The sequence below is a fragment of the Prionailurus bengalensis genome, chromosome A2, assembly GCF_016509475.1.
Source record: "Prionailurus bengalensis isolate Pbe53 chromosome A2, Fcat_Pben_1.1_paternal_pri, whole genome shotgun sequence".
In the NCBI taxonomy this organism is placed as follows: domain Eukaryota; kingdom Metazoa; phylum Chordata; class Mammalia; order Carnivora; family Felidae; genus Prionailurus; species Prionailurus bengalensis.
This window is the reverse complement of record NC_057348.1, coordinates 117009905-117031612: the sequence shown is the minus strand read 5'-3', so window position 1 is coordinate 117031612 and position 21708 is coordinate 117009905. Positions and strand designations below refer to the sequence as shown.

Here is a 21708-nt window from a genome sequence, read left to right as displayed (position 1 = left end):
GCCACTCCTAACCTGGTTAACTTTCAAACACCCCAGGGCGGGGGGGGGGGGGGAGGGTGGGAGGGAACGAAGATACAGAACCAAATGGAAGGCACTGCACAAATTCAGTGAGAGAGGTGGACGCAGGCAGAGTGGAGGCCAGTCCGCCAATTAGGGGAGAAGTGAAACAGATGGCACCTGACACGGGGTGGAGAAAGCAGGAGGGTTTCAAATACGTATTGGATTCCGTTTTCCCCAAGAGGTCAGCTTTAATCAAGTTCCCAATGTAAATATTACCAATATAAACCAAATAATGGAGGTTAAACTGTCGCTCTCGAGGTCAGTGACTCTTGGTCAAGCTGGAAGATTTCACATCAAGTGGACGCGCTGGAATTTACCTGGAGGGCCTCCGTGCCTGACCATGAAACCTGACTCCGCACCGACTCCTCTGGCTGCTGGACGGAGCGCAGAGCAATGCGCGCATGGCGGCCTTGTCTCTGCTTTCCGCCCAGTGCTTGAAAACCAGGTGCACTGGGAACACAGAGAGCTGCACTTTCTCTGTGGCTGAGAATCAAAGCGGATGTTTGGTGCACAAGGTGATGTATCCTGTCTTGTGGCACCTGTCATAGTCGGCGCTCTGCAGGAGGGATGGAAGGAGGAGAGGCTCCTTCTAGTTGGGGGGCGGTGGTGTTCAAAGGGGGTGCTTTTTCTTATCACTTATTTGCAACACTAACCTCCACCAAAAGGTGCTAAGAAAGGCCTTGACTGACAAGCCATTTCAGTGAACTGGGTTTTGAACATGGACTGGAAGGAAAAGTGCTCCAGATAAGGAGAATAAAGAGAACAGAATGTCAGCATGTGAAGGGAAAGCAACATTTAGTGGGATCTGTGAATGGGAGGAATCCATGAGGAGCCTGAAAATGTGGTTGGGGCCTCGTAGGGGCCTCCGGTGCTAAGCAGAGGGGTTGGTACCTGTGCTTTCTGTGTCGAGAAGTTGCCTTGTTGTCCTGTGTCTCCCAAGCCCCCAGGAAGGAGCCATTCTTGTAAGTGTGCCCGTTTGTCCCTCTGCATGTGGATGTGGCATTGTCCTCTGCAAGGTCAGTACTGGGGAAGAGGTCTCCATGCAGGGGAGGGGCCACACAATCGAAACCTCTCTGCTGCCTGAGCTTTGGGTTCTATTTTGAAAAACAAAACCTATCAATCACCTTATATTCCCTGCACCGTATGAAAAATAAAATTGTTGCTTACGTTGCTTTTGTTCTTCCAACGTGCCAATCATTATGCCAAGGGGTTTACATGCCTCATCGCATTTAAACGTCATGGCAATACACGAAGCAGAGTCTCTAACGATTCCCAGCTTACATATGGGGAAACTGAGGCAGAGAGGGGTTAAGTATCTTTCCCAAGGTCATACAGTGGTGTAGACAGGGCTTGAACTCAAACCTATCTGACATCAGTCTGTGCTTTAAACCACGGGGCTCATGTTGTTTCTTTAAATGAATCATCACACGGGTATCTTCTCAGCATTCATCGTTTTGAGTTCTTATTCCATGCTGACCAGGTTCTGACTAAATACAACTTGCCGTCTGCATGTCCTAGTTCTTTCTTCCAAAAAATGGGCTTTTAATCAGAGCTATGCAAAGATCCGTATGGATGGTACCCTCAGAGATAAATCCAAGCGCGGGACACAGCATGGAGAGGCGGTGTGTTAGGCTAGCTACCTTGTGAGCGTGTTGAAGAGTATTCAGTGGATGATCCCCCAGCGATGCTCAGCAAGGTCCAGGAGCTGCTTGGCTGCCCAGGCTGGTGCCTTCCTCATCACTGAGCCGCACATCCCGGAGGGAAACGTGGGACCCATCTCACTGCATTAGCTTTGTGCTTCCCTGAGTTCGACACAAAACGGCAAGGGGCGCGGAAGTTTGCTGCCTGTGAAATGCACCTCTTGTCATCTTTACGGGCGTGCCAGACCATAAAATCCGAAGAGATATGACTGGAATAACCACATTATCTCTTACGAGGCAAAAAAGAGAGGAGGGTGAACGTGGAGATGGATGTACAAAAGCACGGGTCTAAATAAACAATCTACATAAATTTGCATTTGCACGGGAGCATGGCTATAAAATGTGGTCTTCATTAAAGAGAGAGGCTGGTGATGCACCTTAGCAGGGCCCGACACGTGTGATTTCTGATCATTTGGCTCCCTTGTCTTTTTAAAGTCAGATCCTGTATGTGGAATATTTGCCTCATCTAAATAAAGTAGCAAAATCACCTCGGATGGAAGCTGCTGACATCTCTAACGTGTGAATATTATACATATGGTATAATTAACAAAGCTTAAAGACGTAGATTCACACGTGCTGTTTCCAGGGGGCTTAGAAACAAATATGTCCCAGCGATATGTATTGGAAAAGTCACCGAAAGCTGGCATCCTGGTAAAGAACAAATTGTAACTCACTGATCCCAAAGGAACAATGAATAATCAGGAGTGACCCCAAAGAACTTCTTGATAGAAAGAAGGGAGGGAATAGTTGGGCTCTTTCTCTCCCAGCCCATGACTAAATAAATAGAACGAGAAAAATGACCTTGAACAACAGCATGGGGGGATGTCGGTTAAAAAAGGGACGGGAGGATTGTTCTGTCCAGGTTGTCATCTGTTCTGTGTCAAATGGAGGAAAAGAGAGTAGGGTGGCTTGGGACTCTTCCAGTAGAAGAAATAAGGAAGAAGAACAGTGTCCAGTCTTGCTAAAGATATTTTAAAACAGAACTGTACTATGGGACAGACCTTAAAGTTGAAATAAAAGGGCTGACGTTTCAGACTCACGTTCCGATTATTAGCTGTGTGACCTTGGGTAAGTTACATCACTGCTCTGAACTTCAGTTTCCTCGTCTGTAAAACCGAAGCCTTGAACCAAAAAGTATGAAAGGTTATTTCCGGTTCTGACAACGTTTGGCTTGAGGTTCCTTTGGCCAAGGGGTCCATATGTTGTGGTTTGCCTGAGATGGTCCTAAATTATGCCCATTGTCCTGGCATCGTTATTAATAGTGCACATTTTCACTCTCAGAGTGTCCTGGTTTGCACCATAAATTAATAGAGTTGCCCACCTGTACCAGTAAATAACAATTTTCACTTGATACCATCTTAGATCATGTCCCACAATACTGACAGGAACCAAAAATGAAGCAAGTATTTGGCCAAACAATTTATTCCCCAAGAAACAAATAATAGTAATGACAATAGTTCTTGTTTATTGAGTTAACCGCATGATGGTTCTCGCCTAGGGCTTTCCAAGCATTAGCTAATGTAATTCTCGTTACAACTCCAGCAGTTAGTTCGATGCTACTCGGTTCCCTTTTACACTGGGGAGCACTAAGGCCTCAGAGGTGAAGATCACGTGTCCAAACCAGGATTTGAACGTAGGTCTTTCTGACTCCTGGGAACCAGCAAGGGGAACCGCTCCCCAAATGCCTTGGCTACTTTTAGCAGCCAATCTCCTTGGCTGTGAAAGGAAAGCCTTTGCAAGTTCTAAACTCTCCCATATGACGTTTAGACTTACAGATGATCATCTTCCAAAATCACCATGATTTCATATGAACAACAGTTTCTGCTTTCCAACAAAGACACTCAGAGCCCTGGGTCACTGGGAAAGAGTCTGTGGCGCTCTACGCTTTTTGGTGTTTATCGAACCAGGCCCCGCCCGGAGATTGTTCGGATATTGGGACGTTGATTAAACCATGATGTTCCTGTTACCCGGCAAGGCAAATGGTTGAGTGATTCAGCAGCCCAGTGTTCTAAAATCATTTTCAAAGCAAAAGGGGGTTTGAACAAAATAAATGATTTGAATGCAAGACATAAACAACCAAACAGGCTTGTAAACGAGACCAGTAATGAGGCATCTGGGACACCAGTTCTGTTCCTGATGCCTTTCGGCCGAGCCTTGATGCCTTTCAGATTTTCAAAGAAAAATAAACGGTGACAAAAGAACAGCAGCTGTGGGCACAGTAAGGAAATTAGTTGGAGCAGATTTGTAATTAAGCACTGAAAACGGATCAGTGCGATCCCTTCCTGCATACGAGTACCTTTTGCTTTTTGCCCCTTTTCAAATCCTATTTTTAAAAAATAAACACACACTTCAGCTTTAGTCATGCATGTCCCAACCTGGGATACTGGCTAAAGATGTTACTTTTTCTGGGGAAAAAAAACCAAGAAATCAGCTCATAAGAAGCACAGAACCCCGTGAAGTAAAATAACATTGTCTTTGGGTTCCCATTTTGTTTTTATTTTTGTCATCTTTTAACTTTGGAAAGGCAGAAGAGTTGTCTCTGCTCAAAAGATTGTATATTTATGGATAATAAAGGAAGGATGAAGGATCCTGGGGCATTTGGGGGACGATTAATTTTCATTTCCCAATACAAGATGAAGATGGAGATTTTACGATCTTCTTGATTGTGTTTACTCCATGTAACAATGGCATCACAGACAACATTTAGGTCACTCTAAAGATACTGTTATCCACCAAAGGTCTTAAAAAATAGAGCAGTATTGGGGGGCCTGGGTGGCACAGTTGGCATTGGCCTCTTGATCTCGGCTCAGATCGTGATCTCGCAGTTTGTGAGTTCCAGCCCTGCATCAGGCTGTGAGCTGATGGCTCAGGGCCTACTTGGGGTTCTCTCTCTCTTTCTCTCTGCTTTTCTCCCGCTTATGCTCACTCTCTTTCAAGGTAAATAAATAAACTTAAAAAAATTAAAACAAAAAATTAAAAATTAAAAAAAAACCACAGCAGTATTTTCTCATGGGATGAACTTCAGTGTTAAATATATTGATTATGCCTTCTAGGCCAGAGACGGCCCTCCTCCCCCTCCCATGCCCATCACTGAACTCCTCCCACCCCACACGACCCAGTGAGATTTACCCTTGTGGGTGTCATAGCTGACATTCCCCAGCAGCCATTAAAGGAGGACAGACCTAGACCCTTCTTGAACTGGAAATTACTGTGTTTCTCAGAGGAGCCGATACCTACTTCCTGGTCCACCCTGGAGAGTGTGCCCTTCCTCCTGCCTCCTGGATCCCATCCCCTCTTCCTGTAAATCACCCTGAGCCCAAAGAAATGTAGGAGGCGTGGGTCAGACCCAGGTGTCCTGAATCATTAAGCACACTGGCTCCTCCAGGGGCTGGCCAGACTCTCTGAGCTTTGACAGCAGTGAAATGTGACAAGAAAGTAAATATCCTAGTGCCCCAGTTATCCAGAGGTCAGGCGTCCCTCAACCTCTACCTTCTGGAACTCAGTTGTGAAGCAGGAAGGAAGCAAAGCAGGCTCGAAGCAGCGGAAACAACCAGTCACAAAGCAATGCACTTTAACTATGTCTAATTGACTCTTAATTAACACACACTCCTAACAAGCCCATTTATGTAGACTCCCAGCCCACAACAAATTAAAAGCAGAAAAGTAGAGGGGGGACGAGGAAGGAGGGAAGAGAGATTAGCAGTGATCACACTAAAGGCAGTAAGAAATCATGGCAAACAGCCTGACATCAAAGGAAGAGATAAAAACAAGCCCCTGAGAAACAGTCCCAGAATTAGCAAAATCAGCAATCCACAGCCATTTATATCGGGTCAAACAGCACAGCACATCTGTTACCGAACACATAGTTCCTGCTCTAAAAGCCGTGACAACCTGCCTGAAGGAGGGAGCCCAGCGCTGAGAACACAGGAACCGTGGCCAGGTCTCCCCCTTCCACTCCCGCAGCCCCTAGAGGGCTCGGGGATCTCCTGGGGAGCCTGTTGTAAACTCAGAGCCTGGAGCCTGGGCCCTGCCCCTGGAGATTCTGATCAAAAACGTCCAGCTCCTCAGGCCAGCGTTTTCACGAGGCCTCTCCCACTGGGATGGTGACTCAGAATTACACTTTCAAAAACAGTGCTGACTCCTTCACCAAATTGGGATATGGTTTAGGCAAGTCAATTATTGCTCTGGGTCTTGCTGCTTCCGCAAAAGAAAAAAATCTAGTATATCACCTCTTAATTCCCTTACAGGCCAACCCGCTAACAGCATATACTAGTTTTATGATTAACTCCCAGGCAGCTGCTGACTAGCCAAGGAAGTGTTCATGATGACAACAGACTGACTCCTTTTTAAAAAAGGAGGCCTAGTGAGGCACATGCCATCAGTGTCTCCCACCTTTCTTAATTGCAACACCCTGTCAGTAAAAATCTGGGGGGCACTCACTTTCAGTCGATATATATTTTAATGTCTTTGTAATCTGTGCATGCTCTGCTAAACTAATATTTATACCATAAAACATACACAAGATAACAAATTAGAGGTTCTGTTATTTTCTTCACATACATCACTCTGAAGACCATTGAGATAAATTTTAGGACAAATTCTATTCAACATCCAGAAGAATATGAGCGATTTTGAGGGCACACTTTGTTTTGCTTGTCATTGTGGTCTCAGGGCCTGGCATGATTCCTAGCTCATGGTTTAGGAGTGGTTATGAATGAATGAATAGAAAGTAGGAAGGGAAGGAGGGAAGAAGGGAGGCATGGAAGGAAAGGAAAGGAAAGGAAAGGAAAGGGGAAAGGAAATAAAAGAAAAGAGAGGAAAGGAAAGAAAAGGAAGGAAGAAAAAGAAAGAAAGAAAGAAAGAAAGAGGAAGGAAGAAAGAAAGAAAGAAAGAGGAAGGAAGAAAGAAAGAAAGAAGGAAAGAGAAAGGAAGGAAGGAAGAAAGGAAGGAAGAAAGGAAGGAGGGAAGAGAAAGAAAGAAAGAAAGAGAAAGAAAGGAAGGAAGAAAGAAAGAAAGAAAGAAAAAGAAAGGAAGGAAGGAAGAAAGGAAGAGAAAGAAAGAAAGAAAGAAAGAAAGAAAGAAAGAAAGAAAAAGGAAGGAAGAAAGGAAGAAAGGAAGAAAGAAAGACTTTGAAGTGACGAAGCCTCAGTTATCAGGAGTCTCCGTTTATATGGAATATCTTTTTCTTCCATGGTCGTCAGCAATGTGACTGAATACGGAAAATAAAGAGTGAAGTTGAGAAGTATCATTCATATTTGAGGAAACTGCCTGTTAGAATTTAGGGAGTATGATCAATATTTATGAAGCTCAGAAAGCCCTCTCCGGGGCAGAATGACTCACAGTTCATGAAAAGGTAAAAGCGTTGGTTGCTCTGTAACAGGTATGTATTAAATACCATATGTGTCCAAGACGGGGTTCGTGTGTGTGTGTTGTAGACGTTCTTTAGGAAGAGGCGGAGCTTTCCTTTTCCAGATATATGCCCTGTTGGATGCAATTCATCTAACTTATTAACTAATTAATTAATTGTTGGGGGAAACCCAGTTGTATTCTTTTAATGTACTTTAAAAATTGATGTATACTAGATGGTTCTTTATGCAAAGACAGTTTAAATCCCATTCTTCCATAAAACATAGTGTGTGACTTATGTCATATGAAGAGTCACTTTGCAGAGCCCTACAGGTGCACACCATCAACATTCTGCTTGCTGAAGTGACCGAGGCTGAATTACAGTCATCTGCCTGTTGGTCATTGACATGGCGATCTCCTTAGTGAGTTCTGACGATCACGGGAAACTGCTGGGTCTGTGAGAAAGAATTATCTTGAGGAGGAGAGAGAAGACCCATCTTTGAAGAAATGGAAAAGGTGATATATACCTAGTGGACTTAGTCCAGTGCTTCTCAAACTTTCTGGTCTTACGACTCCAAATTATTGATGACCTGAGAGAGCTTACATTTATAAATATTAACTATATTAGAAATTAAAATAGGGATGCCCAGGTGGCTCAGTCGGTTAAGCGTCTGACTTCGGCTCAGGTCATGATCTCAGGGTTCATGGGTTCAAGCCCCGCATCAGGCTCTGTGCTGACAGCTCAGAGCCTGGAGCCTGCTTCGGATTCTGTGTCTCCCTCGCTCTCTGCCCCTCCCCCGCTCACGCTCTGTCTCTCACTGTCTCAAAAATGAATAAACATTAAAAAAATTTTTTAAAGAAATTAAAATGGATCTTTAAAATACAAGAATACAAGAAATACAAGAAATCCTCACGTCATGTAGCTTCTAGAACACTACAGTGTAAACTCTTAAGAGAACGAAAGTGAAAAAAGCAAATAACATTTCAGTATTATTATGAAAATAGTTTTAACTGGATGAACCTACTGGAAAGGTCTCAAAAACCCCCAGAGATCCCTGGACTACACTTTAGGAACCACTGACTCAGCCCATTGCATAGCAAAAGCCCGATGCATGCACACTCTTGGAAGAAGCTGTCAACCAAGATGTAAGAGTGACATCTGGCTAGTGAAGACTGAGGAATTTCTTTGGGATGGAGGCTCCGTTGGTGGCAGCTGGTGGCCCACCAAACTGTGGCAAAGCACGTACCGTGGTGTGCTGGATGTGAAGGATACGGTATTTATAAGAATGACCTTTTCACCTCTGAAATATTTGGAGCTGTTGACCTTCTCTTCTTGACATGATCCTGGACACGGTGACCCATGTTCCTGTGAATTCTTTGCGGTGACCACTCTGGAAATCATTAGCTCCTGGGTGTGGGTGAAGAATGCCTGGGGGTGGTTCTTCTAGGGCTCAGTCCCCGAGTTCCCTAGCAGTATGCTTCTGAACTGAGATCTTTCCATTTCGGCAGGAATTTTCTGCTGTGTCAGAAACAGGGTAGAAGAAGTACTTATTCTCTTGGGCAAATAGTTAGTGCTTTGTTATTTAAATTGTAACTATACACAGGCACAAATATTTGTTGAATGGATGAAATATGAAGCAGGAAATCAACTGAATGTATTAACCATGGTCTTGGAAGGGCATTATCTCTTTCTGGGGCAAAACGGAGGCACAATCTTCTTGATAGAGACAGGTTGGTCATTTGGACATGGGTCAGGGTTTGTCACAGTGTAAAACAGTGAGAATTCTTGTTCAGAAAGCAAGAAAAAAGGGGCATTAAAAGTACTAAAACAGAAAATATTTTCTTTTCTTCACAGTCTCTTTCTTAACTTGTCATGGTCTTTTTTTATTTGCTGTCTGATGTCATTTTAAGTAAACAAAAGTTAAAATTTTAAATTATTAGCATGAATTATACCATTCATCTTTATAGCGTGGAATGCCAGTTTTCAATGTGGATAGAAGAGCACTTAACTTGTCTTCGAAATCACTGAAATTATACAATTTGTTTTTCATAGTGCGTACATGCATATGAATTTAATTCTTACCAGAGCAGCAGAAACACTTCACGAAACTAACCCCATTGTTTTTATTTCACTTCTTGAAGTGTGCGCATTCTACCACACTCTGGAAGCAGATGGCTTCCATAACACGCTTACCTTGTACTCAGTTTGAGTCTCGCTAAACTCCAACACATGCTGGGTCTGCTGGAATGCTGTGCCCGTGAGGCATTGCCAAAGCTGTATGTGAATAGGGGAGCAAGGAACGGGGGACACCCATGCTGTGCACGTCTCCTCCACTCACATGCAGACTCCCTTGTCCCATTGCACCTCACAAGTTCAAGGATAAGAATTTTACGAATGTCAAGATGCTGATATCTGTGATTTATCCAAGCAAGGGACCCTTCCGAGCATGGGCCCTGCTTGACGACACAGGTCACTTGGCCACAGGGCTGACCTGACTTGGGGCGATGGTCCCGTGCTGAGAATGGGGGCTCATTTCGGCCGTAGACCTGCTCTTGGGTTTCAGTGTGTGCACAGCTGTCACTAGGGTAGGATGCCCAGCATCCCACAGGATAGTACTCTTCCCACCGGGCCAGGAAGTTTGGACAGCAGCAGAGGGAACCGAAAATGGTCTCTTGGGGTGTATGAAGAAAACAATTGAATTTATTTTTCTATGAACTTTTTAATGTCATTCTTTAAAAATTTCTGTGTCGTGTATTTGTATTTTCAGAATGCACAAAAGATATCAACAGAGCATTATATGTAGATAATCTATAAATCTATATTGGTGTTTGTGCTAAAAAATGTTTTACTGAGAGGAATGCCTGAAAAACCAGTTAAAGGGCACCATCCCAGAAGACAGCATAAACAATGAGTCAAGGGAGAGAGTCTAGGGGCTGAGGAGAAGCCCATTTTGATTATTTGGCAATGGCTTCCTAAAGTGGGTCAGTCCATACCCCCACCCCACCTTCCCATGGTAGGGGATGATAAGGCCCAGATGAGTTCCAGCCAGACAGGTGGGACCTGAGTTTGTGTGAGCCTCTTGACCTATAAGGGGAGAGTCCAAGTTGTATCCATGCAGGAGAGCCTAGGATGAAGCCAGGGGCATCACTGGCTCCTGTCAGATGTCCACAAATAAGAGAGACTGAAAATGTAAGTCAGAACAAGAGAAGCCAGGTCAGTAATAATAACTTACGGAGTTACATGACAATGAACTCATTATGAGGCAGCTTTTTCTTCCCATTTCACAGATGAGGGAATGGGCAGCCAGACAGTGAAGTGATTTGCTGAGGGTCACAGAGCTAGCGATGACCAGGTATGTCTCTTTCCCTGCACACCTGTAGACTGCAGCAGGCTGAGCAGAAATACCTCCATGAGGCAGGAACTAATATTGTTATCATCCTCGTCTTACAGATGAGGAACCCGAGGTTCCAAAGAACGTGGTGGTGACCAGATCTTGTTCTGGACAAAGTTGGTCGTGTGGTCCATGGCGGGGTCAGCTTGGGGCAAAGTCTGGATGTCAATTCCCATGGCTGCGATGATGGCCAACATCCTGTTCAGAGTGAGCTCAGTTGCCTCAAGGGTTGGAGGATTCTTTTTTTTTTTTTTTTTTAATATGTGAAATTTATTGTCAAATTGGTTTCCATACAACACCCAGTGCTCATCCCAAAAGGTGCCCTCCTCAATAAGGGGTTGGAGGATTCTAAGGGAGGAAACAGTAACCCCTGGTTTTAGAAATGGGTGGACACAATCTTCAGCCACGGGACTAGAAATTGTAAATTCCATTTACTTAATCTTTCAAAGCAAGCTCAAGGGCATTAAGAATCACTTTACAATGATCTCTTTGGTATTTACGATATCCCTAAAAGGTAACAACGCTGCTTTATCTCATATTTACATCCAAGCAGAGCTAGGGAGCAGGGGACAAGGCCTTCCCACTGTGATTGAGAGAGATGCTGTCCGGCTCCAAATCCCCGCGCCGGTCTGACACGAGGCTGCGTATAAGGCAGCTTCTCACTGTCCTTCCATTTCTCGTTTTACCTCATTTGGTTAAACCGCACAAGCTCAGTGCTTGGAACTTCCGTTTTCTTATCTTGAACATCATGTGCTGTTCCAGCTCCAGCCAGCCACCCAGGAAGGAAGCATCCCGTTCCTTTTAAACAGAGGGCCCGGCCGGCCACATGGCCACGCTGTTGACAAGCTCTGTAAGTAACATTATCTCCATTGCCTTGAAAAGATCTATCAGAACTGGAAAGCGCACAGAGTTGGAGTTTAATAGTTATTTCTGGTCTGCTTATCTCACAATCAAATATGAAAAAGAAAACCAGAGGCATGAGAGGGAGGGTAAGGACAAAGGGGGCAAAGAGACAGAGAGAGAGAGAGAGAGAGAGAGAGAGAAGAAAGAATCAAGCATGGGCCTCTTTTCTTATCCATTTTCAGTTTTCCTAACCCCAGTCCTGACTGAACAAAATAATACATCAGGTCTCTACCCATGGTCACACTTGTTGGGAACCTGAACCGTGTTGATGTTTTATTGTGGTCAACTCGTTGTTCAAATTTCTCTTATATGCTGATCATTTTTAGTATTACTTGAAAATATGCTCTTTTTTTTTTCTCTTTTCATTTTTAACGTTGATAACTTGGTTAAGTATTTCGTTAAACGTGGAGATGTTGCAGTACATGCCCTCCTTTGGGCTGGAAAAAAAAAAAGGACATTTTCATGGCAAGTTCTTAATCCTCTATTTTTATTTTCCTGAGGTTTCTGGTTTCTCAGAATCTATGCTTTAAACAAGCTACTTCCTTTTGATTTACACTGCAGAGAATTTTGAGAAGTTCTAAGTTAAATGGGTAAAAAGCATTTCAAGTGGTGCAAAAATAGTTAAAAATGTGACATGGAAAAATGCCTGAATCTATTTTACTTAAAAAGTTATGTCAGGAATTAAACTGTGAATTGGGTAGAAAAGACTTCACGCCCCGTTTCTTTCTACTGGAAGACATTTTAAAGTATCCATTGAATTCTAGACGATGAGGGTCACGGGAAGTTCACGGGCGATCTAAAACAGCACGCGTGCCTACACATTTTGGCATCTGAGTTATTTGCACAGGTACAGAGCATAACGTTTCAAATAACAGTTTTACTCAGAAAACTTGATTCTGTGCAACTGGAAAGCTGTCTAGCTTAGTTAGCTCTTTCTCAACCTGTTGGGCTCTATTCCTCTCCCCAACCTAGAGATGGGTTTATTTCTGCTGCTGACGTTCAGCACCTGCTTGCTTAGAATTCCTCTCTCTTTCTCTCCCTTGCTCTCCTATCGTGTCTCTTTGGTCTCCCGTGGCCAGTCTCTGAGAGTGGAGATGAATGTTCCAGCAAGAATAGTAGCTGGTACTTCCTGAGGGTTTTCCCGGAGGTTTTGACCTAAGCTCTTCAGGTATACTATAGCATCGAATCTCCACCATGATCTTGTGAAGTAGTTCGGTGAATACCCCCATTTCAAGGTTGGGAAAACTGAGACACAGAAGTTATCAACTGGTGAAAGGTGTGGCAGGATTTCAGCCCGGGGGGCCTCCTTCCGAAGCACGTGCTCATGACCAAATATTACACCCGCCCTGGTCCCCTGGCATGAAAAGAGAAGGGAATATAATTGTTGAGGGGGGTGAGTAATGAAGGAGGGCACAATGAAGGCTTGTGGGCTGGAAATGATCTGTTTCTTGATCCAGGTGTTGGATTTGTCGAACAGAATATTTATGTACTCTTATGTGTATGTATTACACTTCTCTTGTATAAAATAGAAAAGAGGAAATGGACACGAAGAATTAAGGTATATGTATATCACCAATGGCAAATTGAATGCAGACCTTGCCACTAGGTAACTTTGGAGTAATGACTTGATCTCTGTCTGGGTCTCAGTTTACTCATTTGCAAAACGGGATAGATCATTCCTAATTCACAGGGTAGGATGAAATGGTGTCCTTTCTATACTGATTCAGCAGTGAAGGTAATCATGGTGTCCCAGCTGGTTCAGAGAAGGGAACATTGGGCTTCACAGCTAGTAACTAGGGTCCTTCTTCCCAAATAAATAAAGTATAGGAACTCAAAATCCAGATCAGGCGTGTTTCTTCTCCAGGTGAAGAGCTCTTCTTTTCACAGCAAATTGTATGACCAGATCCAAGGCCAGCCAGCCTGACACTAATAAATTCACTGGCTACCCCTGTTCAGGAGGTGCAGACTTTGGAAAGCATACGTTTTCCTGTCTATGGTGTAAATCTTGTGTTCCAGAAGTAAACACCTCAAATGAAAATGAATAGATCTATGTTATTTCCTAGCATTTGCGACAAAGGCCAAATTCCAAGGAGAAGCAAGCGAGGAAAGAAAACAGTTAAATTTCTCGGACAATATGACTGTTCCTGTATCTGCCCATCGGCTTGATGTGCTTCAAACCTGTGATATCTGAGATCTTTGTTTCCTTCTTTTGTATTCTCCATCACATGGAGCTAGCCTGCAAGCACTTCTGAGATGCCCACTGTGTATACCCTTCACCGTGCCCTTCCACGCCCGACGTCCTGCCCATTCTCATTTGACCAACGGTCAGCACTGCTCGCCACAATCCTGTCAAAGCAGACAAATTAAACATGCCAGGTGACATATGGAAGAAAAGACTTTCTGATTTACTATGGAACTGTTTATGGATAAGAGTTATTTCTCTTGGCCTGGTACCTGCTCTCAAGGCTTGATCACATTTCAAGGCACTGCTGCCATTTACTCGAATTATTCCGGGTCCTCAGATGTTTGCGTGCACATGGCTGTCTGGGTGCGTGCGCATCTGAACATGGTCCAAATCCTGCAGCGAGGTTGTTGATTGCAAAGTGCAAATGAAGGGACATTTAAGTCTTCCTCCAGTCCTCACTTCCCCCACGTGGTGATTTTAAGCATCAGGAGGGCTACCTCGGTAGGGAAAAGGACTTAGGGTCACATCTCAATGAAAAAATAAATAAATCTTTAGTTTAGCGTGGACAAGTTTGAGAACATTGTATTTGTTTGGAGATGCTTAGAGAAAGCTCTGTTTCCTCCCTCGATTTTTGTTTGCAAATAGGATGCTGTCGTGTCTATTTCTTGTGGTGTCGTTCTTTATAAGAAAGAAAACCCTAGCGGTATGGGAAGGTCAGAGTGGGGGTGATCGTTCTCCCTCTAGCTTTTCAGATGTCACAACCAGATGAAAGATAATTTAAGAAGCCCAGCACTGGGTGATGGGTCTTGCAGAACTGCTTGTCTGTTGGACCTGGAAGAAAGCTTATCCCCAGCAAGGTAATTTACGACAGAAGACAAGCTCAGCTCCCTGCAGGCAGCACCACCAAAGTCCTCTGAAAAACTCCTGCTTTATTGGAGAGAGCTGTAAGGCTGAAGACAGGATGACTTATGGCTTTCCAGTGGCTTTCCCCTTTCTCCTCTTCCTTGTTGTGATTGTTATTTATTATTTGTGGGCAGGGATGAGAGGGTTCACTTTGCCAACTTTTGAACCCTCTCTAAATTCATGGCTCTGAGTTTTGAACCGTCCCTGAACCTTCCTGCATTTGAGTTCCCTGCATTCTGCAGCTTCCTGATGTGGACAGAGAAAGACCCTAAAAGGGTTTATTTTAAAAGGTGGAAACAATTCCTTAAACATCAAATAGCTCTTTTTTTTTTTTTAAAGCAGCCCATTTTGATGAGTCAAGTGTAAATGAATTGAAAACATATGCTCAGATCTTCCCCCACTTTTTGCAGCAAGTTCATGGCTGAATTGCTAATAGGGCTTCACTGGATTCAGAGTTGAGATGAAATAACGGGGCAGGGGATGGGCCCAGACACATTAGTTCTCGTGGTTTCTACTGCTTTGTTTCTTATTTAATATAAAATGGGCTCTAGTTGAGCTCTGAAAGCTGGAGAGAAGAGGAGGAGACATTTCTAGGTAGCATTTTGCCAAGTAAGAGATCTGTATTAGGAAATAGTGCATTTTGGCGAAGGATTTAAATTCTTGGTTTAATGACTGTAACATTAGGAGGCAGAAAGAACTTTGAAACCCGGGCCGTCTAACTCTCCACTCGACTGAAGCCCTTCTCATCACCTTCACGCCTGCAGCTAACTTGGCACTTCCTTCCCACCCTTCAAGTCCTGTCCTTAAGAACCCTGAGAGGTTATTTGGGTCTAGTGCTTTCTATGGCCAATTGCCTTCAATGTGTCTTTTTGAAAATGTGCCCTGCAAATGCTGACAGCTCTAGCAGGGCAGCCTGGGGTAACGTGGAGGACAGCCTAAGAAATCCTGCTCCTCCTGTGGTCCCCGTGTTCAGGGGTGCCCAATGCCAGCCTCACACTGGTGTGGCGGCATAGCTTTTGGGAATCAGGGTATAAGAAATGTGTGCCAAATGCATATCCCGGCAGCTGGACAACAAATGCTCACCGGATGCCTACAGGATGACCCCCTATAACGTGTGTTCGGGACAGAGTGGCCCCGAGGCCCCAAACCAGACAGAGCCACACAGGGCATGTTGACTTTTGCCGCTCACATTCTCCATACGTGCTTGGGAAAAACACTTGCCACGTTCTATGTGTCAGCCGCGTTTCCCCACCTGGCAGAGACGGGCTCGCCTTTGGCCACCCACGTTGCAGGGTGGATGTGGAGTGAACGAGAAGTCCCACAGAGAGCTTAGGGATCCCTGGTTTAAAGTCAAGCACCCATACAAAGTACCAGGCACTAGTAAAGCCTACTTTTGGCATCAGAGCTGGACGCTCAGGGGAAAAGTGGGTACGTTTTGCATGCCTTTAGCAAGCAGCTCAAAACATGCTTTCTAACTTCTTTGTGGAGAGGAAAACACAGTTGTTACAAGTTACTCTGTGATGACAGAACACGCTGAAAAGGAACCGCTAAGAAAACCCTTTCGTCCAGCCTGGGCCCTGGGTCCCGTGGCCAGCTGGGATTATCTAAAGTGGGCGTCCTTAGAGAAAGCAGGAATTCTCTTCCACCACAGACTGTTGAAACCTCCCCATTCAACTGTTTTAAAAGCTGCAGAGAATTAAAAATAGAAGCTTTTTGGAAGGAGGAGAGGGTCCTATGGGGGCACTTTGTTTGCTTTGGTTTCTATCTCTCTCCCTGGAATGCACTGGAAACCTGGAGGAGCCAGCACTCAAAGAAGGCTCTGCAGAGAAACGAAACCCCCTCATGCCGGGATGAAGGGTGAGGAGCCCTTTCTGGGTTCTGGTTTTATCATCATTTCTGTTTAGAGTAGGAAAGCAATAGCCCCCTTCTTAAATTCAGCTCATGTCTCTTCTGAACGGTGCTCCTCCTTATTCAAACATTATATGGCCTAGAGCTTCAATAGGTCACTATTAAACAGCTAATGGTAAATACAGACAAACACTGCCAGTTGAATGGATGACTGTCCCCCAGGTGGTAAAAGTGCCATTCACGCATAGGATGTGGTGATTGCAAATGGCAGCCACCACAGGCAAAATAGTTGATTGCGTGGGTGTGGGGGGTGCACAGAAGGACTTGCGTTTCGAGGAGGGGCATTGTATGAGAGGAGGGGGAGGGGACTGAAAGGCAATCTGTAGGCCACTGGGCACTGATTTTAGTCCCTGGGGTCCTAAGAAAATGGGGAAGAAGGTCTTAGGTTTTGGGTTTTAGGGTAGCCTTTGGCTTTTCTCTCTCTCCCTGTTTCTCCCCCTCTCTGTCTCTGTTTCTGCCTCTCTCTCTCTCTCTCTCTCTCTCTCTCTTTCTCTTACACACACACACACACACACAGCGCTATGGCTTATTCTCCTGGCTCAAGTTATATAAAACACCAGAACTATACTAGGAAAGGAAGAATTCCAAGTGTTACTCCAGAACAATCTGAAATAAAGTTTTTTATGAGGGATCCCAGTGGGTTGTCTGACCCCCGGACTTTCATTCTTTTCTCAGAAACCCCTGTGGGGAGAAGTCCCAATAAAAAGCAGTAAATAAATATAGCTATTTGGGACTTGTTGGTTTAAAGAGGGAGGTTCCCCACACCAGCCCCGCTGTGGCCCCACAGAGAAGTAGGGGCTCACTTCTATTTCCTTCTTGCTCCCGCCCACCTGGCACGGATGCAGTTCTGAGGAGGTGGTGGGCGTGCTGTGGAGATGGGCCTTTCCCCCTTCCAGAGGAAGAACTCTGAATGGGATCTGTTTGTGCCCAGTTAAGCTCTATACAATATACAAGATGCTGAGGTGGATATACCTTAGTGACTCCCTTGCAAAGAAGAAAAATGTCTCCTGTCTTTCTTCAGTGGAAGAGGGATTATGAGAAATGTCCCTCCTCTCTTTGGCTCACAAGGGTGATATGAAAATAAAAAAGTTAATGTTTTTGACGGGTGCTTTCTCACTCAGGTGACACGCAAAGCAGTATTATGTTTATTATTATGGTTATCGCCCTGTCCCCGAGTACACGTTGCGCGTGCTCTCTCTCTCTCTCTCTCTCTCTCTCTCACATCACAAGGGTGAGTATGGTCTCCCCGGGAAAAGACAACAGTACAGACTGCTAATGAGAAAAATCATGGGGCCACACCAGACAGCTACTTCAAATTACAGTTTCCCTGGGCTCTGATCACGCTTCGTTCCAAAACGAGGAAATCTGGGAACCCGGCTACCTTGAAAATAATGATCTGGACGCAGAAAGGGCTGAGACAGAGCTAAGTGTTTTAATTACTATTTTGAAAAATGCAAAACCTAGCCAGCTCATGAATGTTTGATTTATATAGACCTGCGCTGTCTGGTCACCACTGGCACATGTAGCTAGTAAAACATTTGAAATGTGGCTAGTTTGAATTAAGATGTGTTAGGGGCACCTGGGTGGCTCAGTCGGTTAAGGGGCCGACTTCGGCTCAGGTCATGATCTCGCGGTCCGTGAGTTCGAGCCCCGTGTCGGGCTCTGTTCTGACAGCTCAGAGCCTGGAGCCTGTTTCAGATTCTGTGTCTCCCTCTCTCTGACCCTCCCCCGTTCAGGCTTTGTCTCTCTGTCTCAAAAATAAATAAAACGTTAAAAAAAATTGAATTAAGGGGCATCTGGGTGGCTCAGTCGGTTGGGCAGCCGACTTCGGCTCAGGTCATGATCTCACAGTCCGTGAGTTCGAGCCCCGCGTCGGGCTCTGGGCTGATGGCTCAGAGCCTGGAGCCTGCTTCCGATTCTATGTCTCCCTCTCTCTCTGACCCTCCCTCGTTCATGCTCTGTGTCTCTCTGTCTCAAAAATAAATAAACATTAAAAAAAATATTAAAAAAAATTGAATTAAGATGTGTTATAAGGGTAAAATATACACTGGCTTTTGAAGGCTTGTAACCAAAAAGAAAAAAGAAAAAAAAAAAGAATGTAAATTACCTTATTAATTCTTTTATATGTTATATGTTGAAGTGAAATGATTGCATACATTTATTAATCATTTTACTAAAATTAATTGTAATTATTTCTTTTTCTTTTTCTTCTCTAAATTTAGTGTATGGTGGCCCTCCCCTGTAGTGGCTACCAGGAAATTTAAAATGACATGCGTGACTGAATTTGTGGCTTGCATTATTTTTCTGTTGGGAAACCCTAGTATGGACTTTATTAATAGACAGTGGGGGGGCTGCTATCTGGAATTCAGTATTTCCCCAATTCACAGTATCAGGATATGATTGACCTGAAAGGACTCTGTGGTGACACACAGGGTCAGGAAAAATTGAGAAACACTTCGTGATAGATGGAAGAGAAATTACTGAGTGTGATGCATTCGTGTAGTTATCTCCACTTTTCATTGTTTATCCAGCTGTTTTATAATTCTGCAAGTTGTAGAAAGCTGATAATAATGAAAATAATTCTTATCTATAGAAATGCAAATTACTCGTGTCTAGTAGAATATAATTGATCATTGCTCTCTGGATAGACCCTTTTGCCCTTCTATGCAAATTCATCTCAGCATTCCTTAGTGCCCATATATGTGCGATTCCTTGAATTTTGACCCAGTGGCAACATCTTACTTGTTTCCTCACGAATTAATGAGTTAAAAAAAAAAAATCTTTGACACAAGTTCATTTTGTATTCGTATGAGAGTCATGATTTTATCTTTTAAAATGATCCTAGAGGATTTAGGAATTCATAGCCATCGAGATTAACACTATGTCTTTCCCTCCTCCCTTAACCCCTAGCCACTCCCGTGGCCCCCATGGTGGGATTACTGAAGCCCCGAGATGGGATAGACAATGAGTTTTCCTATAGAAAGTGTTTTACCTGACGGCTGCATAAACTCTATTCGTACATAAAGCAGGTTAAATTGTGGGTTATTCTGAATTTTGTGAGCCAGACAGGGAATCCTTCCACCCAGAGGAATATTTGATTCTAAGAGAAGACATGCTTAGTTCCAAATAATAAAAGAGAAACGTAGCATACAGCATATGGGTAGGGGGTACACTGTCCTTCCTACCTGTTTTTTTTTTTTTTTACCTTATTGTCATTTTTTCAACAAGAACTGGTTTCCTTCAAAGCAGGCTATGACGAGATGACTCAGGCACATCAGTGTTTATTTCACATGCCCATTTATTTCTGTGAATAGAATTGACTTTAACAAACATGAGCAAACTAAAAATATAAAATAGGTGATTGCTCACACTCCTTTCTACAAAATTTGCAAATACTACACTTAGAATATATATATTTTGTTTCTTTTCCTTATTTTTTTAAAGAAGTTGGCTTTTATTAGCAGAAAGATCATTAAATTTTGTGGGAACTGGCCTCCAGCATTTTAAGTTTTTACAGAACACGTGAAAGTTTACTGGTCTTTCACCAGCGGAGACGCATGATTTTTATACATCTGTAATTCTGAAAGGGAAACACTCTCCCTACAAATGCAGAGCAGTCCACTTATAAATTTTATGTTTGTGGGCTATTTTCTTATATAAAGCAGCCACCTTGGAGACTCCATTTAAAGTACAATTAAACAATATTCTCACCTATATAATCTGCCCACATGTAATTATTTTCTTTTTTGGTTCTTTGGTAAATAACACAGGAGGCTTTGTGGCATGAGTAAATCCCTTGACCCGGGTATTTTCAATACTATAACTTGGTGAAAATGAAAACCAAAATACGCTTTTTTATAATTTTTGGTTGCTTGAAATTAATTTTTGATGTTTAAGTTGGCCGTGTGATGCTTTGATTTTATTATACTAAGAAATACTTTTAAAAATTGTTGACAAAGAAGAGTATGAATTGATGCAACTATTTACTTGAGAAAGACAACATCTTTCAAAACGTTGATTTGTTTAAATGAAAACCTCTGCTAAAATTTAAAAGGTCTTTATGTGCTTTGACATAGGTTATAAAAGTTTTGATATACCTTAACTCTTGGTAAAACAGGTAAGAGATGCTAGCATATTACAGCTCCCATCATTCTTCAAAAATATGAGAACACTATACTTAAAAATAAAACCTAGGTTTCATTTGCACGGAAAATCTGTTTCTTCTGGAAGAGATTTAGTCCTAACTCATTTTCTGCAAAGAGGAATTACTATATGTTCTACTTCTTTTCTTTATCTGGGGGTTTCTCTCACTGGGATGGTTCTCTAGGTTGGTTTTACTTGTTTCTTCTCTCAGAAAGATCGTTACAGCAGTGGCCGACAGTAAAATAAACAGATAGATACATGCAAAGATATAGGTGCCTTCTGGAAAACAAAGAATTGGAGAATCATTGGGGAATAGCTTTATTTTTTATTAACCTGATTACATTTAAAAAGTTAACAGAAGGGTGATGTCTTTGTCATCTGCTGTGTATTCAGGGCTAAAAAAGCTTTGGAAAAAATAATTACTATTTATCACATATGACTATACTCATGATCAATACTATTGATTACATAAATAATATCAGGAGATACAGAAGTACTTCAGGTATTTGTAATATGAAGTTCAGGCAATCCATGAAGTGCCTTTAGTTGTTGGGCAAAGTTTTGTATTTGCTTTTATCTTAGAAGACAGATCTTTATCAAAATTTCAAAAGTATCCCTGACCATCCCCCTTCCGAAAAACTTCAGAATGCTTGGCTAGAAGGATTATAACAGCAACTGCTTGTCTCTATAACATCCAGACGAAAATGAAAACTTTTAAGATCATCTCATCACTCTATCCATAAGCTTCCCAACTCAATCCAGAGATTGTAATGTGCATACAGATTTTTGGCAGTGTGTAACTTTAAAAAGATACAGTCCTTTAAATAACGTGCCATCTCAGCCTCCTTTTCTCCAAACTCCGGGATCCTTTCTGTTGAGCATCATACCTGCTTGTCTCCTGTTCCCAGTCTTTCCTACCTTCTCCGTGTGAATTAACCAAAGGAAACCTTGTGGTGCACCTGACCTACAGAGGTGTGGATAATTCTGACCCCATGGGTAAGCAATGCAGTACTGTGATCAATATGTGTTCATACAATAGGTCCGTGTCACGAATAAGTTATTAAAGGAACAGTGTGTTGTTGATAAGGGGTTTTATTAATTTAGAAACTCAGGACTCCAGTATTTTTTACAATAACGTGAGCAAGAAAGTGATGAATCATTTACAATC

At 43.2% G+C, this 21708-nt stretch overlaps 1 long non-coding RNA gene across 1 annotated transcript in view; it reads left to right on the top strand.

Moving 5' to 3' along the window:
* The first annotated feature begins 11043 nt into the window (after positions 1-11043).
* Positions 11044-21708, top strand: part of LOC122488014 — a 29452-nt gene continuing 18787 nt past the window's right edge. The window contains exon 1 of the long non-coding RNA XR_006298529.1: positions 11044-11348. This is a non-coding gene — a long non-coding RNA (uncharacterized LOC122488014). The remainder of the gene's footprint in view (positions 11349-21708) is intronic.